The 27440-nt window shown below is 45.8% G+C and overlaps 1 protein-coding gene and 1 long non-coding RNA gene across 21 annotated transcripts in view; both read right to left on the bottom strand.

Moving 5' to 3' along the window:
- RREB1 (ras responsive element binding protein 1) overlaps nucleotides 1-3929 on the bottom strand; it is a 125250-nt gene extending 121321 nt beyond the window's left edge. For 2 of the 20 annotated variants that reach the window (XM_083449282.1, XM_083449272.1), the window contains exon 1: nucleotides 3630-3929. The gene's annotated coding sequence lies outside the window, so the exon portion shown is untranslated. Of the gene's footprint in view, nucleotides 1-1542; nucleotides 1636-1934; nucleotides 2500-2590; nucleotides 2726-2784 lie in introns of those variants that run through there. The other 18 variants (XM_083449265.1, XM_083449278.1, XM_083449275.1 and 15 more) reach the window with 14 other exon arrangements.
- Nucleotides 3930-7734: 3805 nt separating this feature from the next.
- LOC310681722 lies at nucleotides 7735-12248 on the bottom strand. Its single transcript, XR_014513551.1, has 3 exons — nucleotides 12100-12248; nucleotides 10251-10374; nucleotides 7735-8655 (listed from the first exon to the last, which is right to left on the bottom strand). It is a non-coding gene; the product is annotated as an uncharacterized lncRNA (long non-coding RNA).
- Nucleotides 12249-27440: the final 15192 nt, after the last annotated feature.

Here is a 27440-nt window from a genome sequence, read left to right as displayed (position 1 = left end):
TTTCTCCCCGCCACCCAAGAAAAAAAAAAAAGCCTAAAACCCCCCACAATCTCCCCAGGAAGAGTGCAGTTTGGGTATTGCTCTGAAGCCCCTGCCGAATTTGGGGCTGTCCATCGGGACCTGGGCTCTTCGTTCTCTCTCCTCGCCAGGCAAAGGAGCACAAATGTGCTGAGCTAAGAGAAACCGCTCTCCCCTCCTCTTTTATAACCCATCAAGGATGCATTGCAGAGCACTGGGAGAGGAGGGAGAGACAGATAGTGTAACGAAGAGGTAAGAAGGGGGGGGGGAGAGAGAGCCGGAGGGAGGGGAGGGCAGAGCCAGAGCAAACTTATCAACCCACATGACAAAGTTCAATCCACCTCCACCATCAACAAGCAGCGGCAGCGGCAGCAGCGGCGGCGGCTCCTCCTCCTCCTCCCTCTGCGAAAGTTTTCACAGCATCTCCAGCCTCCTCTCTCTCGCTGCTCTACTCTGCCCGGCAACGAGATGCCTCTCTTTGCCTGTTGCACAACTGCGAGCTAGAAAGCTGGAAGTTACTTTGGCCGAGGACGGAGGAGAGCAACCACCACGTTTTCCATGGCTGCTCTTCACCCACATACACCCACCCACACACAAAAAGCACCTTCTCTCTCTCTCTCGGTTAAATAAAGGCAACAGCGAGCGAGCCCAACGGCAGGGAAAAGTTTTGAGCAAGGGCAGAAAAAAAGTTTGATCAAGTTGCAAAGAGCGGCGAGAATCTCTCTTTTTTTTTTTGCAAACTCGCTCCATGTTTGCATGGGTGTGGGGAGGTCATAAAAGATCGGGTGGGTGTTTATTTTTTCCTCTCCCCCCCTTTCTTTCCCCTTTTTAAGTTCCCAAAGAAAGGAGAGACATCATCATCTCTTTCTTTTTGCATCCACAATCTTTTAAGGGGAAAAAACGGGGGGGGGGAGAGGGTGGCGGGGCAGGGAAAGACGTCTTTCGACCAGGGGCGGAGGAGAGAGAGAAACCTTTCCCCCGCTGCTTCTTAGCAACGATTAAGGTCGCAGTTTCCTAAGAGACGAGTCCCGACTAGTCTGCATTAACACGGAGAGAGGAGAGAGGAGAAGAGGGGGGGGGGAGCAGGGAGGGGGGGTGCTTTTAGAGAAGTTTTGGATGTAGCAATTGTGGGGGGGATAGAAGGGGGTGGGAGAGTTAATAGCGTCGTCGTTGTTCGTAATCCGAAAGGGTCGATTAAAAGGATTAAAAAGAGATGCGAGAAGAATCTTTTTTTAAAAAAAAAGAAACAGAAAGAGAGACCTGGACCAGTTAAGTTCAGAATTCGACGCAGAAGTAAAAGAAGAAAACAGAAGTAAATAGGACACGCGACACATTTTCCTAGGTTCGGACGCACGCGGGGCTCCTTCCTGTACTCGTGACGATGCGTGTGTGCGTTTCCTCCTATAATCCATTGGAAGGGGTGGGGGAAGAGAAAGATGTCCCTCGGACCCAGTACATACAATTGGGGGGGGGGGGAGAGGAAAGGAAGCGCAGATCCCCTCCCGCACATACGCATACACGTACCCCACAGGACCATAAAAGACGCCGAACCCTTCCCAAGTATTCAAGGAGGAAAGGAGAAGGATGACGCGCGTGCACCTTTGCTGAAGGCCAAGCGAGAGAGAGAGAGAGAGGCAGAACTGATCTTGTGAAGGCTCCAACCTCTCCCTCTCCCCCCCCACCCCCGAGGGTGAAGGGGAGGGGGAGGGCAAAGGGAACGAGAAGTACCAAAGTACAATTATATATATATTTAAAAGGAGCGACAGAAACAACACACACACACAGATGCTTCCAGCAACCGCCCTTGCGAACAAGGAGGGGAAAAAGTTAGCAGATGCCCGAGAGAGAGAGAGAGAGAGAGGAAAAAGAGACCAGGTTTTTTTTTAGGGGGGGGGTAGAGAAGAGAAGAGTTGTACCTTGAGAGTCGACTCCACTTCAACTTAAAGGGAGGGGAGCTGCTTCGCTCCCCATCATCTTCAAATCATAAAAGCTTTTCCCTCTCTCGCACAACCCCAACGCAACAACAAAAAAAATTGCTGGAGAAGGAAGAGGAGAGCAAGCCGGAGGAGGATGTAGTTGCAGGGAGCGGAGGCCAATTGGGTTAAAAGATGCTTCTCCTTCTCCTTCTCGCAGGCCCATCCAAATCGTTGGTTAAAAATAAACTTTGCAGTAGGAGGGGAGGGAGAGAGATGATCTGGATGAATTCCTGAGCTCAGACGGTTTAATATGGATGAGCATCAGGTCCTGCAGGCAACAGGCTGCAACGGGTGTTGCTGGTTGGTACAGTTTGCAACACGGAAGGAGCGGTGGGGGGAGCCGAGAAGGGGAGGCAGGGAGGAGCGGGGGATGGGAAAGAGAGAGAGAGAGAGAGAAAACGCTGCCCCAACTCAGCAACAGCAGCATCTGCTCAGCACCACTGCCAACCAACTTTTCAGAAACTTTCCTCCACGACACACACACAAAAAAGCAAACAAAAAAAAACACCCGGCCACCTCTCGCTCCCTCCCCAAAAGCTACATTTGCGACACCAGCAAGAGAGTCGCGCCGCTTGAAAAGGGGGGGCACTTTCTACCTTTCGCCGCAAGTGTCCTCCTTCCTCATCCCCACCCATCCATCCGCACGTTCGTAAGGGGGGGAAAAGTTTCTTTGCACGCCTCGGAAGCTCCCCCGGGCAGCTTCGCTCCCAAGCTGCGCCTTTCCTCTCTCCTCCTTCCCAAGAGGCACAGGTAGAAAGTCGCCCTCCTGGCATCAGCCTCGCCTACTTACGTCGGACTTGCTCCGGGCTGGGCTGCCTGGCTCGAGCCAGGATGGAAAGCGGTGAGGATGGTGATGAGGATGATGATGATGCACGGCCGCCCCCCACACCTCCCTCTCCCGACCCCCCCGCACGCCACTCAAAAAAAAAAAAAAGTTAAGGATAATAACCGGGAAAGGCCGGGGACGCGCAATTACCAAAGGAAAGCAAAAGTTTCCGGAGGGAGGGAGGGAGGAGAGCGAGCAGCAGCCGAATTCAAAATGGCGTTTCGATGGATGTGCAAAGTTCATCAACTCCCCCAGAACTTCCCTTCGTCCTCTCCTCCCTCCCGGAGGAGGATGAGGCGAAGCCGAGGAACCCTCCGGCCCGGCAGCGGCGCCCGACGGTGCCCCCAGTCCCCCCACCCCGCACCGCGCGCCCCCGCTCACCCTCCGAGGCAGGCGCATCACGTGTGGCTCCGGCCAGGCTCCCGGGGACGTGTTACTCAGCCAGGCTGCTGCTGCCGCCGCCGCCGCCTCTTGCAAGCGGTAGCATCCCTATCTCGCTCGCTCGCTCCCTCTCCTCGCCTGGGAGGGGCTCTGCTCCTCGCAGCAGAGAAGTGAGTAAAAAACTTTTCTCCTTCCTCCTCCTCCCAGTTGCACGGAGCCAGCTCAGCCTCCTCCTGTTGCTCCTCGCTTAAGCAACTTTTTGCTAACCATCGGAACAAAAGTCCAACTAATCTTGCAATAAGAAATAACTCCCCCCACCCCTCTCTTTTGCTTGCTTGCTCTCCTCCCCCTCCGCCACACACACACACGCAAAGGATGGTGGAAAGAGGGAAGTTTCCAGACTAGAAAGTCTCTCGGTGGTAAAGTACCATCTGGCTGCTGCTGCTCCCCTCCATTACAGACTTGCAGTTGCAAGGAGGAAGCGCCGCCGCCGCCGCCGCTGCGCAGAGAGAGGCAGTTGAGTGTTAGGGACTGATAAAGCGCTAGGGATGCAGACGGTGCAGTATCGTCTTTGAAGGGATCGCCCGCTGCCTGTCTCGAGCTGCTTAATCCATTGTCAACCAGGTGCCGCGCATTCAGCTCTCTCTCTCTCCCGTCTAATTAACGAGAAAGGCAGAGAGAAGCCCCACGTCGTGGCTGCTGCTGCTGCCTTCCAGCCTGGAGCGGATGGAGCAACAAGTCCCAGCAATTAGCAATACACTTGCAACCTTAGGCATGAAAGCCCTGGGTGGCGGCGGAGACAGCGGCGGCGGGCATCCCTTCCGTGTCACCAGTTGCTCCACCATCCAGACGAAGAAGGAGGCGCGAGGAGGCCTACACAAACACACGCAGCCCTCCTAGGTTTAGGTTGATTGAACACCTGGCAATTAAAACGCAGACAATGGTGGTTGTAAATAATTCTCCTGAGGCATAAGGTAGGCCCAGACTCCTGGATATTTTGAGGAGGATGCTAGTGGATTAAAAAAAAAACCTCTGTTTAAGAAATCTGGTACCAGCCACCTCCCCCCCCTCCAAAAAAAGCCCCTAAAGTCAGATTTCTAAAATAAAAGCCCCTCTATCAAATTAATTTCTGATTGGTTGGGGGTTGGTTTTTACAGTAGCACAGGGTGGTCCATCGCCCCTGCTATTTTTGTAAGAGGATATGATCAAACACTTAATCTCCAAGCATACAGCAGAATCCTAAGAACATTTGCTCACATGCAGAGTCCAATAGGTCTTAGTCCCAAATAAATATGCAGAGGATTGTGGCCCTAACTTGGCTTTGAGACCATTGAAAAATATGGAATTTGTTCCTGCTCGTTCTTTGCTTCCACATTTCCCCTCCCTGCTATGCTTGACAGGCAAGTAAAAAGTATCCAGAGAAAATTGTTTGGTCCTCTGAATCAAAACACTCTTGGAGGTGGCCTTGAGTTCTAGTTTTGGCATAACTATATAAACAGGTATACAGCCCCGGAAGCATTGTTATTTCTGGTTTTTAATATCATTTTTGCTATACTTTATTATTAGCTTTGAGTGCTACGTTTAACAGCTTTCCTTGGGTCCGGATGCTGCTGAACTGCAGCTTCCACCATCCCTGACCGCTGGCCATGCTGGCAGGGGCTGATAGAAGTTGTAGACCCAACAACATCTGGAGGGCCACAGATTCCCCATCTTACAAAATGTCTGACAAAACGCTGCAATCTGGAGTGTTCCTGCTTAGGTTTCCAGATGTTTCATTCCTTTTCATTCCGCCACTCCTTCTGGCCCTGTTTCGGCAGAAACACTCCAGAAAATGAATTTGCTCTCGGTATATAGAATATTTCCACGGCTGATTCTGGATGCTTTAAGAGCAGCTGTGCTTAGAATATGAGGCAGGTATGAGTGGAGAGTCAATGACAGAACAGAAGTCTTGTTCTCTGGCAGCTCCAGTTAAGATGGGGGGGGGGGGGTTGGAAGAAAGCTGGGACAGACTTAGGCCTCCGGGACCTTGATGTGCTGAGAGCCTGAGCAAGCAAGACAGGGCTAGCTAGATCCACAGTCTGCCTGCCTCTATATGAGGCACCTTCCAATTTTCCATGTGCCTTCCTGACTAGTGGTTGGAACAGGAAGCAACTCACACTGAAAGACCAGGAAACAGAAGCAACTCGTGGAGAATTCTTTCCAAGGCAGGGGTAGCCAAGGGGGGGGGCACACCAGATTTTTTGAGGGGACTGCAACTCCCATCATCCATGATCATTGGCCAAATTGGCTGGGATGGATGGGAGATGGAGTGCGGAACATCTGGAGGGGACCACATTTTACACCCAAAGTGAAGGCATCTCAGGTTGCAACATGATTCTCCTACTGCCTGCCATAGTCCAGGAGTACAATAGCCTATCTCTTATTATGGATAGACATTTTGCCACTATCGCACCTGCTTGCTCCCCTTCCAAACCTCCCAGCTTTTAGAAACTGCTCTTAGGGGCAGAAATATATCTCCGTGGGCTTCCAGTCTTTCCCTTCCTGCCTAAATTCCTTCTGGGGATGCCAGGAGGAAAAAGAGCTCAGTTTCCAGGCAGTACCAGGGAGAGGAGGAAAGGAATCTTCCTCTTGCTGTGGCATGATTCAGTGTGTATCCCGCCCTCCACCCTTCTGAGGAAACCGCATGGGGAGCTGAGCCAAGCCTGGGCTATGCCAGGGAGCGGCTATGCTGTTACCTGGGATTCCTTCACTTTCCCCCCTTTCACTCCTAAGGAAACTGAGCAGTACTAGGGAAGTCCCTGGTCTCTCCTCTCTCACAAGCAGCAGGTGCTCGTCTAAGGGAAGGGAAACAGGTGAGCAAGAAGGGAAGTTGAGGCCGGGGTGTGCGAATGGAAAGAGAAATGCCTCTCTCTTTATCCACCAAGAGGAAAGTTAGAGCTGGGGGGTGTTATTAGGACACCTCCTATGCCGCATAATTACATTCCAAGACGCGGCACGTTTAAGTGAAATTGCGTATATTTGAAACAGCATTGGGAAAAGTCTGAAAACACCCCACCCCATTCTGCCCCTTTGGGGGATGTTTTTGGGTCTCTTCTGAATTTGGTGCAGTCACACACAAATCGGATGCACCTAAAACGGTTGCCGCCTGTATCATTGATTTTAATAATTTTCTAAATTTCATTGTTTTGTTCATATAAATTCTATGACAGAAATAAACACAACTTCTGACCGGCTGCACTGAAACACAAGCTGCTAACACAATGTCAAAGTTCCATGTAAAAAAAAAAAAATCTCAAGAGGCCAGCTCATGTTGACAGTTCTAGTATTTAAATTATCTTCTGGGACAGCACAGCAAAGCACTCACTTAGTTCCTGAATGCACAAGGAAGAAGCTGTTAATGGAATATAATCCAATGGTGTGTGACAGCTTTTTCCAACCTGGTGCCCTCGACGTGTTTTGAGATACAACTCCCATTGGTCGCATCCAACACTACTGTTTGGCAAAGGTTCTCATACAGTAAATATCATTTAGCTACAGGGTGGGTTTCCTACAATATCTTGCTCCCTTGAATTTTGCCCACTCTTGCAGGAAACTTGCACCCACCAAACATGACATTCAGCTGCAGGTTAGCTTATATGTGCTCCAGTATCTTATAAACAGACGCCATATATATTGTTTGGGAAATGTATAGTGTTGGGGAAAATAACAGAGATTGATTATATTATAAATTAATCCGTAAAGGGGCAGGTGATTAAAGATTAACTACTTGGTATATACTGTCATATATTTAATTCTGCTACATAATTCTGCATCCAGTAATAGTTTCAGGATGGCAATTATTATAATTATAGTGTCAGGCAAAAGGAGAGACTTTAAATAATTGCTTACGGTGAATTCAGATCATCCAAGGGATAGTTACAGTTGTCATAGGGTATCTGGTTAACCAAAGCTTTCGCAAGAGGTTAATCGGCGGTGTCATTTTGTTTTCTAAGAACAATAGCTTACAATGAGAAGGAACTTCCTTCATGATACAGTTATCCCCAATCGGGAAGGGGACCCACTAAGGGCATCTCGCCCAAGGACCTGTCAAAACCTGGAGCCATTGTTGGTTCTTCCAAAAGCTATTGGCGCAAGTGGAACCTCCATAATGTGAGGAACTATGTGCTTGAATGACACGGGTGGCACTGTGGGTTAAAGCCTCAGCACCTAGGACTTGCCGATCAAAAGGTCGGCGGTTCGAATCCCCGCGGTGGGGTGCGCTCCCGTCGTTCGGTCCCAGCGCCTGCCAGCCTAGCAGTTCAAAAGCACCTCCGGGTGCAAGTAGATAAATAGGGACCGCTTACCAGCGGGAAGGTAAACGGCGTTCCGTGTGCGGCTCTGGCTCGCCAGATGCAGCTTGTCACGCTGGCCATGTGACCCGGAAGTGTCTTCGGACAGCGCTGGCTCCCGGCCTATAGAGTGAGATGAGCGCACAACCCTAGAGTCTGGCAAGACTGGCCCGTACAGGCAGGGGTACCTTTACCTTTTTATGTGCTTGAATATCGAATACCGAAAAGCAACTTCAGAGTGGTAGCCATGTTGCAACAAATCAAAGAGTCTTGCGGCACCTTCAGGATCAACACACAGGGCAAGGATGGCAATGTGGTACCCTCCCGATGTTTCTGGACTGCAACATCCATCATTCCTACCACTGGCAATGCTGGCTGGGGCTGATGGGAGTTGAGGTGTCCCCCCAAAAAAAACATCTGGAAGCCCCCACATTGACTACCTCTATGTCAGGGAGCCTAAGCTTTTGTGGGCTACAGACCACTTCATAAGATGCACAATGTTTGTCTTCAGCCAGTGGGTTTACATGGGCATATAGGGGTGAAGTATAGAGAGTGGAATCAAATGTTCGCAAAACGTAAAAAGCACATTCTGTGACATTGAATTAAATGTATGACGAATAAGCACAGCCACCATCAGCAACAACAGGAACTACATTGTGATAACGCAATTATCCTAGATTTGCATTATAGTGAACGGCTATCTCTGGCATCCTCTTGATAATCAAACGCCACCAGGCCCAGCTGATCACTTTGGGGAGACAATAGTTGATTAGCCAAGCACTGCCCCCATTCACAACAGAAGTAACAACTTGACAATAACACAAATTATCCTAGATTTGCATTGAAGGGAATGGCTAAGACTTAAATCACATTGACTTCTGACAATCATCGTTTTTATAAAGACACTACTTGAGCCGAAGAATTGATATCCAGGAAGACAAATTCTTACTACGACTGCATGCTGTTTGACTGTAGAGCAGAGGTGGGGACCCAGTAGCCTTTCAGATGTTGTTAGATTAGAACTCCCAACCTCCTTGACTGTCTTTTGACTATAATGGCCGGGGCTGATTGGAATCCAACAACATCTGGAAGGTCAAAGCTTCCCGATCTGTGCTGTTTTAGAGAGCTGAAAGTGACATGTTAGAGCTATTATTATCTGAGGCATGCACACACTTATTCCTTTTTGTTCCATTATCATTTCTGCTCAAGCAGGTCTGGCAGCCTTCGATGCACCGCGAAAATCTAAAAGGCCTGTTTGACCAAGGAATACAGTGAGAAGACAACAGAGGGCTTTATCGTTGCTACTTTCACCTTTGCGGAGAGGGAAGCAACTACCTTTCATCTCCAGCCTTTGTGCCCATACTCCTAAATTCTACATCATGTCATAAGAGGAGAAGGAAGAAGTTGTGAGAGAAGAGCAAATAGGAAGTAGCAAGCAAGGCTTGTGTCTGTTAGGCCTGGGGGGAAGTGAGACAGCAACCAGGAAAAAGAGTGAATGTGCATGGGTAGTTTTGTGCGAGAAGGGCAAAGCATGTGGAAACACTAAAGGGAGAAAGAAGACAGAGCTCACAGTAGGAGTGTGGCCTTGGCAGCTGCCAGGAGAGGGGAGGGCATTTAATCTTCCTCGAGTAACACTCAAGGTGTTTTCCACATTTGCTCATGGTGATGGGTCAGGGAAATCACTGGCAGTCTAATCCGATACATGTCTACTCAGAAGAAAGCCCAACAAATACAGTTGCCCAGGTGACTATAAACAGGATTGCAGCCAGATTTTAATATGAAAGAAGCTTCTTGTGGAATTATTTTTTAAAATAAAGGTTGTGCAAAGGTAGAGTTTTAACCTCCATCACCACAGGAATATGGGAGGAGAACCTGTTGCTTTTCTTTTCTCTACTACACCATTGTTTTATAGTAAGAGGAATCCAGCAATTTATTTGTGTGTTTTTTTATGTCTGAACATGACTTTCTCCTGATCTGGGTCACCAGAGTCTTTCCTAAGCATCATAGCTCCTTTGAACAGTTTTTAAATAACTTTATTGTTGATAGCTAATAAAAAGCAGATCATTAAAACACGTGTGGCATGCTTTACCCCTGTCACTGTCAGCCTGATCCTGTGCATATAATTCGGATGTAAGCTTTGTTGTAGTTGGCTTCTCCCAGGTAAGGAGAAGCAATAAGAATGCCATCTTACACAGTGCGTTACAATTGCTACAACAGGCAAACAAAAAACACTAATGGTCCACTAATACCCTCAGTACTTTTCAAGCAGAGTGGGGTTGCAGGGTGGGAACCACTGGCATATGGAACTTCAGACCGAGATGTGGGGAGAAATTCCTTTGTCACTTGTGAGCCTCAGAACCCTTAACCGAAGGTAAACTTATTCCAGGCTGGTTCTAGCAATCTGGTACGGTGGTAGAAGCTGTGTGCTGAGGCCTGTGTAAACCATCTCTAGATAAGTGGTTCTCATATTCCATAGGCCTTGAACACCTTTGCAAATAATCCAATCTATCTGGGCCTGCAGACTTGCACAAGTGTTCATACCTGTGTCCTCTCCCACAATCCACTACCTATACCCTGTGAAGAGGAAAAGGAGCGAGGGAGAGGCTGAACACGACGGCGTGTCTGATTCTTGGCACAATTCAAAGTGCTGCTTATGACCGATAAAGTCCTAAATGCTTTGCGATCAGGTTACCTGAAGGGCAGCTTTCCCTATAAACCTACCTGAGTTTCAAGCCCTGCCAACATCTGGGTGGCAACTGGGGAGATGGCCTTTTCAGTGTCTGCACCCAGGCTCTGGAACTCACTTCTTGGGAAGAACCGTTTCAGCTCCTTCCACAACAACCTTCTGCAAGCCAATAATAAAAATGCTATTGTTTAGGTGGGCCTCTGAACTGAGCTGTTTTAAGTGGGTGCATAACGCAGCAAAGTGCAATATCAGTTTAAACAAACATGCCACACCCCCATAGCACTTCCATCACAATTCAGTTCTTAACCTGCACGCACACATTTACATCTGCTATACCTGTTGCAGATGCATTAGTTGCTATATCCTTATCTTCCACCCCAAAGCTCAATGTAGTTGAGAATTTATTTTTGCAGCAAACATGAGAGGTGGATTCACTACAGAGAGAGCAAAATGACTGGTGAAATATCACGTAGCTTCATGGCTGAGTAAGACCTGAACCCAACTGTCCCTGGTCCTCTATTATATCGCGCTGACTCTCTATCATCACCCAACTTTCCACTTTCTTACCGCAATTTGTTTCCAGAATGACCAGGAGAAGCAGGGAAATACATTGTGCCTTTTCACCTGTCTCATAGCAGTGGCTGGGAGGCAGAACATAGTAACTTTGAGACCAGTAATTCATACCCTCCAACTATTATCCAATGAAACTAGGGATGTCCTATTCCAATAATGTTATCATTTATACGCCACCCATCTGACTGGGTTGTCCCAGCCACTCTGGATGACTTCCAACAAATATAAAAACATAACGTTTGAAAAACATTCTAAAATTCTTCCCTATACAAAGCTGCCTTTAGATGTCTTATCTCCTTATCTCCTCAGGGGTTGCATAACTTCATACCCTCCAACATTTCTCCGGTGAAAATAAGAGTGTCCTAAGGGAAAGCAGAGCATTCCAGGATCAAATCAGAAACCAAGACAGCTTCTGTAAATCTAGGACTGCCCCTGGAAAATAGGGACACTTGGAGGGTTTGGAGGTTTGCCCTCCAACAGACACTTGGAGGGCCTGGAAACTTGCTCTTTCCTCCCCCCTAGCATGGAAAGGAGGAGAAAAGTCGAAACCAATGCATTCTTCTAGCTTTGCCTACTCATCTAAGGTGAATAACAATAGCTTCAGGCAGGGAATTTGACAATCTCACTGCCCAAGTGATTGAACTCGATGTGCCTGGGACCAGGAGGTTTTCCTGAGTCTTTGCATAGCTGTTCCAAGTGCTGCAACACTGTTTGGCCACCACAGTATGGAAACAAATTCCCAAAGAGGTGTAAATTAAGTGTTTGTTTTAGGGATCGCTACCCTGTCCTTCAAATGCATTTGCAGGGCGGTTTACAAAATAGGTTTTAAAAAACAAAAACGAAATCCTAGAAGCAGTACATCTAAAAGCAGCATCGTAAAGCCATCTTATTTATTTATGTTATATGCCGCCTTGGAGCATAAAATTCTCCTGAAGAAGAAGAAGAGGAGTTTGGATTTGATATCCCGCTTTATCACTACCCTAAGGAGTCTCAAAGCGGCTAACATTCTCCTTTCCCTTCCTCCCCCACAACAAACACTCTGTGAGGTGAGTGGGGCTGAGAGACTTCAAAGAAGTGTGACTAGCCCAAGGCCACCCAGCAGCTGCATGTGGAGGAACGGAGGCGCGAACCCAGTTCCCCAGATTACGAGTCCACCGCTCTTAACCACTACACCACACTGGTATAGTGATGGAGATGAGATTAAAACTGATTAGATGTAAAGGCCTCGGGAAATTATATCTGGAGCCAAAAACATCATCAAAGGTGAACAGGTGATACACATGAATTGTGGATGAGAAATATAAGTCTTACCTTGATTTAGGGAGCAATCCTGTAGCCCCTGGGAGGGCGGTTGAGGGGGGGCCATTGGATACCATGGAACTCCTTGCTCAAAGTCAGAGTGGGATGTCCAAAGTCAAAGACCTTCTCATTGCAACAGCAGAAAGCTTCACTGCCAGTGCTCTTTAGTGGGGGTTGAGAAGTGGGGGTTGAGAAGGAGTGAGTTAGGGAGTACTGGAGATTTTGAATACAACATGAGCTGCTACTTAACTGCACTTAAGAACGCCAACCAGCTAGCATTTTACTGGTCCAAACAGTAAAACAGTAGTAATGGAGTCTGAAAAGGCAGTCAAATCAATATAGGCCCTGACTACATGAGCAATGTGGGGAAGCTCTGGCCCTCCAGTTGTTGCTGAACTACAACTCCCATCATCATGAGCGCCAGTGTGGTGTAGTGGTTAAGAGTGGTAGACTCGTAATCTGGTGAACTGGGTTCGTTTCCCCGCTCCTCCACATGCAGCTGCTGGGTGACCTTGGGCTCTGAAGTCTCTCAGCCCCACTCACCTCACAGAGTGTTTGTTGTGAGGGAGGAAGGGAAAGGAGATTGTTAGCCGCTTTGAGACTCCTTAGGGTAGTGATAAAGTGGGATATCAAATCCAAATCCAATCTCTGGACATTGTCCATGCTTCCTGCAGCTGATGGGAGTTGTAGTTCAAAAGCATTTGGTGGGCCAAAGGTTCCCCACTTCTGCTATAGGGGAAGTGTGGAGTTTTTGAAACCAGCAGTTGGCAGCTCTAATTGACAGAATAGTACTGTTATTTAGACTTCGGCCCAGAGAGATCCCAGTTCAAATCCCCACTTGGCATGAAACTCACTGAGGTGATCTTGGGCCAAGTATTCTCTCTCCCTGCCTAGCCTACCTCTCAGGCTCATTGTGAGAATAAAACGAAAGGGAGAGAAGCAGGAGCAGCACCTTTAACTCCTTGGAGGACAGGCAGGATTAAAAAATAATAATCAATATTTGGCACAGTTAGCCTCAGCAGAGAAAAAGCATTGTGTTGTTGTTGCTAGGAATGGCTCGATCACAGCAACATTTCTGTCTCATAGACCAGGTTGCCTGTGAAATCATCTCACCCACCAGTCCTTTCTGCTAGGGAAGGAGAAAAAAACCAAAACATGATGCTAATAATGCATAGGCACGTTCCATTTCCATTTGTGGTCTGATTTGTTTCCTCTTCTTGACATACTCTGAACTGATAAGATCCCAATTATTGGGTGACATCGTGTCACGTCTTTCTCGCGTATGGATAAAGATTAACCTCAGAGCCCCCTTTTAATAACATTATATTCTCTGACAAAATTAGCAATAAATGCAGAAAATGTAAGCGCTGACTAGGAAGCCTCTTGCAAGATGGGGGGGGGGTTGTTTATGAAGCTGAGGGCCCAGTGGATTAGGAATCAGGCCTAGCCTTTTCACCTTTGGGAACCTGGATTCCAATCCAGATTAAGGACGCAAATGGAAATAAATTTGATGAATTCATCCTGGCCCCAGCTAACCTGATGTGGCTGTATAAGCAAAACAAAGACCCCAAACCTGCCACCATTCCTGATATTTCGACAATGTAACATGCCCAATTTTAGAATATTTTTTTTAAACTATATTTTTAAAACACTCAAATGCAAATAATACACTCAACCACAAAACCAATAGTCCAACTGACACATTTTATATTGGTTCTGTGTTCTTTTGTTATTATATCTGAAAGAATGTCCAGAGTGGATCTATAGGCGATGTTTCAAGTATAAACGGTAGATCCTAGGTGTACAATGATATACTATTTATTTACTTGAATTTCTGTACTATCCTATAACTACTTTTCTCAAATAAATAAAATAAATATTGGAACGCCTTGCCCATTAACATTAGGCTGGTCCCTTCCTTGCATTGTTTTCAGTGCCTTCTGAAAAATCTTTTTTAATCTGGCAAGCCACTCAGGCATGTAACTTTATCATGTAATGTTACTATGTATAATGGTTTTTGAAATTGCTGATTTAATCTATATATTGACAACATTCTACATTAATTTGTTTTTAAGTTTGCTTTTGTTGATACAGTTAAATGAACATTTTAGATTGTTCTTTGTAAACCGCTTAGAGTTTGTCTGCTGAGTGAGCAATATATAAATATGTTAAATATGAATAAATAAGTAAGATAGGTTCAGTGATTGTCTTACTTTTCTATGAAATAATTTATAAGCCAGCTTTCAGGATATAATTTTCCTGCCAAGGTAGTGCACAGCAATTTCATAAGACCATCGTCTTCATCATCTAAGGTGGTTCAATTTGCATCCCCTTAAAATTGAGCAGTGCCTATTAATTCTTCACAGCAGTTACAGAAAGTGGAAATAAACAGTAATTTTTTTTGTTTTAAAATTGCGCAGATGGACATACACGTAATTCCTTGGTTGACAATTCCACATTTTCCTCGACAAAGAAACGCTGTGCACACAAAGTTCAGTAAATGAGGTTCAAATGTGATCCGTAACAGAGAGCAGACACTTAGGCAAAGGTAAGCTAAGATTTTCTAAAACCTAAAACTGTAAGGTCGCAGGCCGATTTCTGTGTACATTACCACAGAGAACAGCTGTCAGCAGGTTTCTGTGTCCTAAACAGAGAATGGAGTAAGCTCTGCTTTGCAGAAGTTGTTTGTTATGTCTGTTTGCCTGGCCAAATTGTATCCCTGGGCCTCCTGGGAATACATAAGAGGAAATCAGGAAACAGGACGTGTCTGGTAAATGTGAAGGCTACCTAAGATGCTGCTGTAGAACATATCTATTGTTCTATGCCTGGCTTGTCTTTCTCTCCCTTGTCTTATTCTTCCTGTTCTTTCCACCTGTTCCTTACCTGAGGGACTGACTTCAGGTTATGTGTAAATGTATGCAATGAAGTCCCTATAATGTTCGTGTTCTTTAAAGATTCAAAACACTTTCGGGAAGGGTGGTTTTGAGTGGAGAAGATGCTTAACCCTTTCCTCATCCACTTTCCTGTCTACTCCTAATAGCTTCTTCAAGTGGGCCAACTGGTTGAAGCTATATGCCGTGTTCCCTTGTGCAAAATGGGTACTTAGTTCCTCGCCTTTTCCAGCTGATATTGGCCTGGTTGCATGTTCCTTCACAGGGATTCCTAAGTCTCCATTTCTCTCTTTTCCTTTGGCTTTTGTTTATACATGGTACCTGAAGGATATGCCTGAGGTGAAGTCTGAATGGAGGGCATAATCCACTCATCAGTATTTACATATTAATGCAGTTACAGGATCTATTCACACATAATCAGTGTGGCTTAAAAAGTAGGCAGACAGGGTTTTCCTGAACTCCTTTTCAAGACATGTTTTGTTTGGCGCAGCAGTTCCAATCCGTAGGCCAGATTCAGCCAGTGCTTTTTTCCCTTAAAAAATGTTTAGGGGTACAGTGGTACCTAGGGTTACATACGCTTCAGGTTACAGACGCTTCAGGTTACAGACTCCGCTAACCCAGAAATAGTGCTTCAGGTTAAGAACTTCGCTTCAGGATAAGAGCAGAAATTGTGCTCCGGTGGCGCAGCGGCAGCAGGAGGCCCCATTAGCTAAAGTGGTGCTTCAGGTTAAGAACAGTTTCAGGTTAAGAACGGACCTCCAGAACGAATTAAGTACTTAACCCAAGGTACCACTGTACTCTCATTTTGACTCAAGAAAGTCACCATTTTATAGTTCAAATCGGGGGAAATAAATACAGTAAATGGACAAAAGTACAAAGATTCACAAAATGTTTAGGGGTATGTGTACCCCTGCGTACCCCAGAAAAAAAAGCACTGAATTCAGCTAAGGAGTCCTGTTAGTGGAAGTGTGGACAAGGACTTCTAGCGCAAGAGGGCTGTCCACCCTCTCTCTACCCCTCTCACCTTCCAAATTAAGCTCTGGGGGTTCAGGAGAACCCCGAGAACAGGAAGCAGGCGGAAGTGGGAATTGTTCTGTCTAGCATGCTGAAATGCATACACTGATGGGACAATTACCATAGCGCTTTGTTGAATCCCTCCCCACCGATGTACCTGCATTGTGCGCAAAGTATTGCGAAGCAGATTGGAACAACCTCCCCTTTCCTCCTTCCTTGGGCTGTTCTGGGGGGTTCTCCTAAGCCTCGTAGCAGATTTTGGGGAGGGCACACAGTGTGCATGTGAAGTGGCAATATCGTTGTGCAAGCAGAACTTGTATACAGTGGTATCTCTGGTTGCGAACAGGATCCGTTCCGGAGGCCTGTTCGCAACATGAAAAGAACGAAACCCGCAGCAGCGCATCTGCACACGCGGGGGTTGCAATTCGCCGCTTCTGCGCATGCACGTGATGTCATTTTGCACTTCTGCGCATGTGCGAGCGGTGAATCCCGGAGGTAACCCTTTCTGGGTTACTTCCTGAAAGAACATAACATGAAGCGGACGAAACATGAGGTATGACTGTATAGCCTTATACATTTTGGGATTAATCAATGAGATAAAAGATGTGATTGTGTTTGGGGTGACATTGAGGGCTTTCTGGAGGGCAGGGGCTTTTCTTCTGCCCATCTGTGTGTTCTTGATGCCATTTGCACCTTGCCTTAGACCCCAAACAATAGTGTGTGCAAATATTTACAAATACAGTGCGTGCCTTTAAATAGGCAAGGCAAGGAAACCAGGGCTGTAGCTGGATTGTAGCATAATATTTTTGCATGTGCATGGTCTCAGGTTCCAACTTTGGAGAGCTGCTGGCAGCCAGTGCTGCCAATTCTAAGCTAGATGAACTGATGCTCCGAGTTGGTATAAGACAGCTTCCTATGTCCTAAAGCAATGTTAACTTTAAAAGGTACAAATTTATACAAAACAAATAATCTCTCTCTCTCTCTCTCTCTCTCACACACACACACACACACACACATATACCATATTTAATCAATTATAAACACACACCTTATTTCAGTTCTTCTTTTCTTCTAATTAATTTCCTTCATCCTCAACACGGTTCCCCTCCCCCCCATTTTTGGTAAACTGTCTCCTTTTTAGCTCATTATTACCCCTATTTATTACTGTTTTTAACTTAAGAACCATAAATTATTCTGCAGAGTCAATAGAAACAAGTCCAAGTATTAATTTAAGGGCGCTGCTTTTTAAGATATTCTCTATATTTTACCCATTCTTTTTGGAATTTTTGCTTGGTTTGACCCCTAATTGTATCTTCCGAGCTTTAACACCTCCATGAGCGTAGCCAGGATTTTTCTTGGGGAGGACAGGACTTTGTTAGGGGGGCAGTCGTGATTGGTCAGTTAGTTGTTTCAGTTGTTTTACTTGATTGGGGGGGCTGTCCCTTCCTGCCCCCCTGGCTACGCCCATGAACACCTCTAAGATATTGAGCTCAGCATCCAGGTTATAGCCTGACAAAAGCAATGAATACAAGTCATCACAGCGTACTATGGCAAAGGTGCCTGTAAGGCAAGGAATAATAATGCTAAGTGACTCAGTCAAATTAGCTTTGCCAGACTGGCTTCCAGAAAAGGTGGGGTGGACGACAGGAACGGGAAATCAGTGCCTTTCTTTCTGCCCAAAGAGAGCTGACAAATTCCTAATAACAGAAACCTGTTCAGTAAAACTTCTAACACTGCTTGTGTCTATAAGGTAAAGGTAAAGGTACCCCTGCCCATACGGGCCAGTCTTGACAGACTCTAGGGTTGTGCGCCCATCTCACTCAAGAGGCCGGGGGCCAGCGCTGTCCGGAGACACTTCCGGGTCACGTGGCCAGCGTGACATCGCTGCTCTGGAGAGCCAGAGCCGCACACGGAAACGCCGTTTACCTTCCCGCTAGTAAGCGGTCCCTATTTATCTACTTGCACCCGGGAGTGCTTTCGAACTGCTAGGTTGGCAGGTGCTGGGACCGAACAATGGGAGCGCACCCCACTGCGGGGATTCGAACCGCCGACCTTTCGATCGGCAAGCCCTAGGCGCTGAGGCTTTTACCCACAGCGCCACCCGCGTCCCTGCTTGTGTCTATAAGTTAACTATAAATGTAAACCTTACACAGATATGAACCATTCAATTATGATTGCTATTCAAGGTAGTTAACCATTTGCTTTAAAAGTACAAATACTAATATTTTCCAAAGCTGTGTTAGCCTGTTGCATCAACAACGACAAAGGCTTGTATCCAAAGTAGTGGTAAATCTCTTGTTCCATTAACACAAGGATTTGCTCTTGCATGTCTGAATGTCCACCCTCTCTTCCCTCTGCATGGCATGATCTGTTAAAACAAATGAAGGTTCGCAAGTGAACAACAAACTTTGGCTACAGAAAATGTCAATAAATACCCCATGGAAATCACTAGTGATTCTACACCAGTGATATGCTGCAGAGAAAAGTCAAACAGCTGGAAGTTTCCACTTGGATTTACCTTTGCAGCCAACAAGTTGCTTTTTTAAAATTGTTGAATTCTTATAGTTTAAAATCTAAAAGTGTCAAGGCCCTTCAGGACAGTTTGGATCAAGGAGGGAGAGCACCGTAAAGTAGAAAATAAATAAAGAAACTTAATCGAAAACAGCTTACCTCTTCATCTATACAAGCGGTCAGAGCCCCCATTAGTAGTATAAAATGAACGTGTAACGATTATCTCTGAATAATAGTATCTTGATTGATGCATCTCTAAAGCCCACCTATGCAAACTTCAGAGAATCCTGGTTGGGCTAAGATTCCCAAGTTATGTGCACAGAGGGGCTTATTACACACATGCACATCTTACTCTCAAATCTTCCTGCCAGAGACAGTCATGCTCAACTTTGGCAATGACCTTTAGAGTCACAGGGCATGTCCAAACCTTAGAAATCCCCACCTGCTTCTTCTTAGCCATTCCATCCTTTCCCCTTTCACTCCACGCACCTGTTTTCTATACATTTCCTTAAAAAATGCAGGTAGGGAGATGTGATTCATTTGAATATATATTTCCCCATCTTGGATGTTTACGTCTTGGAATCTTGCAACAACACCATAACGATAAGCAAGCCATTTATTTGCTGGTGTATTTAATGCTTGACTATGCCGTTTCTTGTTTTGAAAGCTTACTTCACGCTACACACCATCAAATTTGCAGTGGAAAGATATGGAGCGAGCTGGGAGAGATCTTTCAGTCTCCGGTTTTGTTATTTTGCCTTGAGGCATAAGGGTGGCTGATTAGCTCTATCTTGGCAGATATAACTAACTGCTTGTTCTTGTTTTTTGAGCCATCACCCTTCTTCCCAGGAGCTTAAGGCTGGTGCACATAGAAGGTTTGTCCCATTTCATCCTGTGCAGGCTGGCTAGGTGGAAAAACTATGGCATGACCAAAGCCACCCAGTAGCTTCATCAACCAAAGTGCTGGTTCATACAATACTCTGCAGCCTCTCTCTTTTCATGACATCCTCATTTCATAAAAGGAGGTAGAATAGTCAGTGAGCTTCTCCAGAAAGCTCTGAAGCTGGTCAAAAGTACTATTTCAGTGGGATGGTATTGACAGTCCATGCACAGAGCTGCTGCCACCAAAGGGGGCATATGACATTGTGCCCCAGGAGCTGATTACATATGTCATGGATGGCATGCAGCACAGCAGCAGTCGCAGGTGATAACCTATCGCCATAGGTGCATCATCTGACCTGGACGCTAGTCAACATGGTGTATGAACTACCCATGGTGGCATGCATACTATGCCTTGAAAGGACAGTGAAACACTGCTGGGATTTGGCTGAAAGAGAATTGAGCTTGGTGGACCAGGGGAATGCTGTGGGCATAGTGTAATAATAATAATAATAATAATAATAATAATAATAATAATAACAACAACAACAACAACAACAACAATAATAATAATTTATTTGTACCCCGCCCATCTGGCTGGGTTTCCCCAGCCACTCTGGGCGGCTTCCACAAATACCAAAAATACACTAATATGTCATACATTAAAAACTTCCCTGAACAGGGCTGCCTTAAGATGTCTTCTGAATATCAGATAGTTGTTTATCTCTTTGACATCTGGTAGGAGGGTGTTCTACAGGGTGGGCGCCACTACCGAGAAGGCCCTCTGCCTGGTTCCCTGTAGCTTCTCACAATGAGGGAACCGCCAGAAGGCCCTCAGCGCTGGACCTCAGCGTCCGGGCAGAACGATGGGGGTGGATTTTCAATCTTGATTTGATTGAAGTAAGGCTTTTGACAAAGTCCCCCATGATATTCTTGGGGCGAAGCTGGTAAAATGTGGGCTGGATGAGGCAACTGTTAGGTGGATTTGTAGCTGGTTGGCTGACTGAACAGAAAGAGTGGTCACTAATGTTTCCTCACCATCCTGAGAAAAAACACAAGTGGGGTGCCGCAGGGTTCTGTCCTGGGCCCATTGCTGTTCCACATCTTTATAAATGACTTGGATGAAGGAATTGAGGGGATGCTCATCAAATTTGCAGATGACACCAAACTGGGAGGAGTAGCTAATGCCTCAGAAGACAGAATCACGATTCAGGGTTACCTTAACAAACTGGGGAACTGGGCCCAAACTAACAAAATGAATTTCAGCAGCAACAATGGTAAGGTTCTACAGTGGTACCTTGGGTTACATATGCTTCAGATTACATACGCTTCAGGTTACAGTCTCCGCTAACCCAGAAATAGTACCTCAGGTTAAGAACTTTGCTTCAGGATGAGAACAGAAATCATGCTCCGGCGGCACAGCGGCAGCAACAGGAGGCCCCATTAGCTAAAGTGGTGCTTCAGGTTAAGAACAGTTTCAGGTTAAGAACGGACCTCCGGAACGAATTAAGTACTTAACCCAAGGTACCACTTTGGCAGGGGGGAAAACAGCTGCACAAATATAAGATGGGGGAGACCTGGCTTCCCAGTAATATATATGAAAATGATCTAGCAGTCTTAGTAGACCACAAACTTAACATGAGTCAGCAGTGTGATGCAGCAGCAAAAAACCTAATGCTATTCTAGGATATATCAACAGAAGTACAGTGTCCCGATTAAAGGAAGTAATTTTACTGCTCTATTCTGCCTTGGTCAGACTACATCTGGAATGCTGTGTTCAGCTCTGGTCACCACAATTTGAGAAGGATATTGACAAACTGGAACATGTGCAGGGGAGGGTGACCAAGATAATCAAGGGTCTGGGAACCAAACCTAATGAGAAATGGTTGAGGGAGTTGGATAAGAGGAGTTGGATAAGAGTCTTGGATAAGAGGAGACTGAGAGGAGATATGGTAGCTATCTTCAAATATCTCAAGGGTTGTCACATGGAGCAAGCTTGTTTTCTCCTGCTCCAGAGGGTAGGACCCAAACCAATGGTTTCAAGTTACAAGAAGGGAGATTCTGACTAAACATCAGGGAGAACTTTATGACAGTGAGAGCTGCTCAACAGTGGAATGGTCTCCCTTGGGAGGTTGTGGACTCTCCTTCCTTGGAGGTTTCCCAGCAGAGGTTGGGTGGCCATCTGTCTCGGATGCTTTAGCTGAGATTCCTGCACTGCAGTGGGTTCAATGAGATGACCCTTGGGGTCCCTTCCAACTCTACAATTCCATGATTCTGTAATCCTCACAAATGTTTCTCCTTAAAATTCCAAAACAAGCTACGTTTTCAGAAGTGTACCGGGGACCTGTCCCTTAATAAAAAAGTTAATCAGACACCCAATTGATCTCTCAACTGGGAAATGTAAATCTTTGAACAAGGCTGCTCTTAACTCTGCATAGATTAGGCAGAAAATAACGGGAGATGGTGTCTGTCTCATTTCAGCCACTGAGCACTGTTTGCCTCCAAATCCGAATAGGAAAACATCATAGTTCACTCAGTTAGGATGCAATAGCAAACTTGTGGTTTGGCTAAACCCAGATGCGAGAGATGGTGAAAGTATCAGTGGGGAGAGAATACATGAATCCAGGGAATGGGTCTGGCAGTCAAAAAGTGTTTTTGGGTGTTTAATGGGAACTGAGTGTGTGACCAGTCATGAGGGATGCATCTGCAAAGCTGTGTGAATAACCTGAGATGCTTCAATCTGAATCTTAGCCAGTTCTGAAATTGGATCTATAAAATACAAAGATCATTTCAACGTGGAAAAAAAATGACTTTAAGCAAGTTTTCACTTGCACAAACCAAGTATTCTGAGATGTCTGTAAGCATCTTCATTAGAGGAGTTATAAACCATAATTAAATACTTTAAAAGTGGGGGGGGGCACTAAAATAATAAAACCTTCAAGAAAACATGCTTCGTGAATATTGCTCTTGTATGAAATTTTCTGTTTCAGAGGTTCGGTTGTTGTTACAAAACTCGTTTAGTAAAGCCCTCCAGCAGATGGGTGTTATGAAAAAGCAACCCGACTGGTTTTAACACATCTTTTCAGGACTGATAAGCAGGAGTTCGTTTAAGTGCTTCTGAGAAACAGGAGCAAAATAATCATTTCCTTCGATTTTCCATTCAGCGAAGTTCAAACATGGGCCAATGACACATTATTCTCATGAACTAATATACACCCATTTTTAATGCGATTAGAAACACTTCACAATAGTTCACATACTGTTATCTGGACCAGCGTCACATCCTTTTAGTGTCTGCCTTTAAACCCGTTTTGCAAGTACCAGGAGGGACTGAATCTTCAACTGTGAGCGCCTTTGATGCTGTGTTAACCAGTCTGAGAATCAGGTAGACAAATAGTTGTATTGTAAGCTGTTAAAGGTGAGAGTCTCAACCACTTACATGGTTTTCTGAACTTGGCTAACACTGCAAAATGCCTTTAAACTTGGGATAAATAGAATAATAGATTTCACAGTCCCTGCATATGCTTATTTTGGGAGTGGGCAAGCTGTTATCTCTTCAACCTGTTCGTACAATTTGGACGGCAATCCTAGGCACACTTACACAGGAACGAGGCACCAAGAAATTGAGTAAGAATGAGAGAAGTAGAAAATTAACTGAACTCTGTTTGGTGAACTCTGAGGAATTTCTGTAATTGGTCTGTAGGCTGCATACACACATTAAAACTGATTAAAGTACATTGGGGAGTAATGAATAGTTAAAGCTTCCTTAAGGGTCTCTAATCATACAAGTTGTATTTCTCCATAGCATCCACAATGCAGACATGGTAAATTACAGCCCCTCTTCTTTTACATACGATGCCATAGACACAGCTCATGCGAGAACTCATGAAGGCCATTAAAATGATTTGCCCCAAAATCCTATTAAGAAACAGCTTTGAAATTAAAGTGCTTGCCATCACCCACTGGGAAACTTGGTGAGTCCTTTGCCAAGGTAACCACACTACCCCAAACAAAAACCAGTCTGTTTTATGATGAGGACAGACAGGCCGAGAAGAATCTAGCTTGAGTTTCCAAATGCAAAGCTGATTGGCATTGCCCACAATTTTAACTGTGCCTGGAAAATCTGGATATCATGTTTTGTGATACTGCGGAAGCGCTCCAGTCTGGGCATTCCATCCTTGGCACTTTTTTACTAGTATAATAAGGATTTGCATCTAAACCTTGTTCAGTCCACAGCCAGATGCAGAAAGTGTAATGTTAGAACTACCGTATTTTTCGCTCTATAAGACGCACCAGACCACAAGACGCACCTAGTTTTTGGAGGAGGAAAACAAGGAAAAAAATATTCTGAATCTCAGAAGCCAGAACAGCAAGAGGGATCGCTGCGCAGTGAAAGCAGCAATCGCTCTTGCTGTTCTGGCTTCTGGGATAGCTGCACAGCATGCATTTGCTCCATAAGACGCACACACATTTCCCCTTACTTTCGAGGAGGGGGAAAGTGAGTCTTATAGAGCAAAAAATACAGTAGTTTGCAATAAAAAGGGAAAGGGGAAAAGCCCTCTCTAGCTGCAATAAGCACAGGATGACTCTCTCTAGTAGCTGTGCTCAAAGGCTTGGGCATATAGGGCTTTCAAAATGTACAGTAGAGTAGGGAGAAAAGCAACTGGATTCAAATCTTTGCTCAGCTCCAATGTTCACTAGGTCGTTGTTGTTTTTTGAGAGCATAGCCTGTTCCTCAGCCTCACCTAACGAGCGAGGATAAAATGTGATAACCCTGCTATTTAGAGATGGGCAGGATATTAATGCGATGATACGCTTGAACAACAGCCCCTGCCATGTCCCACATTTCAAACACAGCTTCCCCTGTGGTGTGAAGTGTGCTGGCCTGGCGAGACAAGCAGAATTAAGTTTTGAGGTACAGACCATTGCACCAGATCCAAACATCCAAGAGCACTTGTCTAAGGCAGGGGTAGCCAGTGTGGTACCTTCCAGATGTTTTGGACTACAACTCCCATCAGCCCCACTCAATACAGGCAGTGATCAGGGATGCTGGGAGTTGTAGTCTGAAAAAAAAAATATTCAAATACCTCAAGGGTTGTCACATGGAAGATGGAACAAGCTTGTTTTCTCCTGCTCTGGAGTGTGGGACACATATCAATGGACTCAAGAAAGGAGATTCTGAATAACATCAGGAAGAACTTTCTGACTGTGAGAGCTGTCAGCAAGAACGGATTCACTCACGAGGTTCCTTCATTGGAAGTTTTTAAGCAGAGGTCATCAGTCATGGATGCTTTAGTTGAGAATCTTGCATTGGACTAGATGGCTCTCAGGGTCCCTTCCATCTCTACGATTCTATAATTCCATGATGCTATTTTGGCTACTCCTGGTCTAAGGTTTCTTCTATGGTACCCACAGACTGCAGTAAAACCAGTGTTCGAAACTCCCATTGTTTTAGGCGCATTTTGCGACAGGGAATTTCACTAGCAGTTTCTGAGCTCTGGGCGCAGTACTGTGCCTAAGATTTCAGATTAAAACTGCAGAGTGGAAGGAAAGGAGGACCTTTTTCTGCCTCCCCACCCCCACTTCCAGCTACTCTCTGAAAACTGGAAAGGGGACCCTCTTAAGAATATTAGTTGGGTGGGCAGGGGAAGGACTAGACCATGTGAAAATCGAACATAACATTTTAGCTGCAGTTCATTCATTTTCAGCTTTGTATTGCTATTTAAAAAACCATGCCTAGATAATTCCGTTGTTGTGCCCATAACCTAGGTTTAAGGTGCCATTTAGCTCCTAGCTTTCATTTCTCGTTTTCTAACACTGGGTAAAACTCTCCACTTGTTGAAAAAGGAAGATCTTCAATAGGCACCCAAAGGACAACAGAGGAAGCGCCTGCCTTATATGTAGCGGAAGGGAATTCCAAAGGGTAGGGGTCACCTCTCTAAAGGCTTGGTTTCTATATCATACAAAACAGATGTCCTGATGAAATGGTGTCTGCAGGAAGCTCTCACCTGCAGAGCACAGAGATCTGTTGGGTACGTAAGGGGTGAGTTTATCTTCTGTGCACCAGTACCAACATCTTGAACTAAGCCCCACAGCCTGTCATGATGGTGAAAGTCTGTCCCAGTGAGTAATTCAGTTGCTGCATTTTGCCCTGGCTGCAGCTTCTAGGCCGATCTCAGGGGACAGAGCCACATGGAGCACATTGGCATAGATCAGCGTGGCAGTTACCAGTGCATAGCTAAACAGTGGTCAAAGTATCTGATACAAATAGCTAGGGGACAGTTTGGAGAGTAAAGGGTATATTTCCTAAGAAGCGGAGGTCTAGAGAGGCTTAGAAATGATGGAGTGCATTTTAGTAGCCCATTGGTGGCTGGCTCTTCCATGAATTATGTACCACAGATGCAACAAAGATGAGAATGTTATAACTTATTACAAAGTGATTTCTCCCCAAAATCTAAGGCTGCGATATTTAGTGCACTTAATGGAGAACAAACACCATTGAACTCAGTGGGAAATCTCTGAGTAAACATGCACAGAACTGCTTCCTTTGCTTAGACAAAAGGAGTCTACAGTTTCTGTCTCTGAGGTTTGCTGTTGTCTTTTGCAATTAAATACAATTCTCCCTCTTGATAGGTAGGTGTCCACTTAGTTTTTATTACATTTTTATCCTGTCATTCTTCCAAGCTCAGGGCAGCACCCACAGGATTATTCCATTTTATGCTCACAAGAATGCTTTGAGGCAGGCATGACTTGAGAAACAGCGTTTGCCTAAGGCTACCTAGGCTGCAATCTTGCGCCCTTGCCAATGAATTCTTTACCGTTTATTTCAAAGTAAACATGCATAGGATTCTGCCGTGAAGATTTGCATCCATGCCTCCCCAGCCCAACTCCTGTGCATTCATTATTAACCTGAGGGCTTCTCTGGCAAACCTAGAAAGAGATCTGATTACAGCAGTAAGCCAGAGAGGGACTTCTCAAAGTATACATTTTGTTCTTTTCCCTTCCCAGCAAACGTGAAGCCGATTTGCCTAACCAGCTTTTCAAGAAATGCTCAGGGCCCGGTTAATGCCTACATAATGTGCTCCTTCGGCCAACTCCAAGGGTGTGTCTACAGGGCATGGAAAAAATGGCACTTCGTTTCTGCAAACTACTTTCGAATTAAGTCCATCCGTGGCATGGAAGTGGAGAAGGGAGAATTCTCAAGCTGGCCGTGGGGAAAATCAGGTGCCGCCAAGGCTTTAAGGCCTGCTGGGCAGAATACTTCTTGCATTAGAGCTTCGATATTGCTTCGGGCCTGCACCCTGCTTCCTCCTCCTTTTAGAAAAGCTCACCTAGGATATTTACTGCACCATTGCATCCAAGCTAAACTTGGTTGCTGAGGAAACCGAGTCGGCCCCCCCCCCAACTTTCTCCAGAGGTCACAGCGTACACAAGTCCTTCAGAATCCCTTGGTAACCATCGGCCAGCGTGGTTGGGGAACATCCATGGTGTAACACAGTCTTTCCATCGCTAAGGCGCTGCGGCCTGTGTCGGAGACGGGAGTGGGGGGAGCAGAGTCTAGTTACATTCCTGACCCACTTTCCCATCCCCTCCCTTTTCCTCCTCCCCCCTGAGGGAGCAGCCAGTAGGAGCCTCCGCTTACAAGAAGCAGCACACCTTCAGCTACCAGGCAGCGCAGGGCGTGAGCCGTCTGCCTGCCAACTGACTCCTGTCTCCGCACAGTTTCTTGCTCAGCTATGACTCAACTCAAAACATGCTTTCTCAGAAAGGCAAGTAAGGCGGAGAGACACCTGCAACGGAAAAGCCATTGTTGCAAACTTTAGGCTGGGGGACTGGGTTGATCGGTTCTACCCGAGCAGATTGCAGGGATGCGGAGAGGTCGCTATTCGATCCACCCGGGTTTCTCATTCCCAGTTCTTCAGCAACGGAATCGACACAAAGGCTTCTCCCTGCACACCCTTGCATCAAAGCCGCAGCCACCCCAAAGTTGAAACGCTATGATACCACTTTAAACAGTCGTAGCCTCCCCCGAAGAATCCTGGGAGATGTAGTTTGTTA

This window comes from Podarcis tiliguerta (genome assembly GCF_965153285.1).
Source record: "Podarcis tiliguerta genome assembly, chromosome: 7".
NCBI lineage: Eukaryota > Metazoa > Chordata > Lepidosauria > Squamata > Lacertidae > Podarcis > Podarcis tiliguerta.
This window is presented reverse-complemented; position numbering and strand designations above follow the sequence as displayed.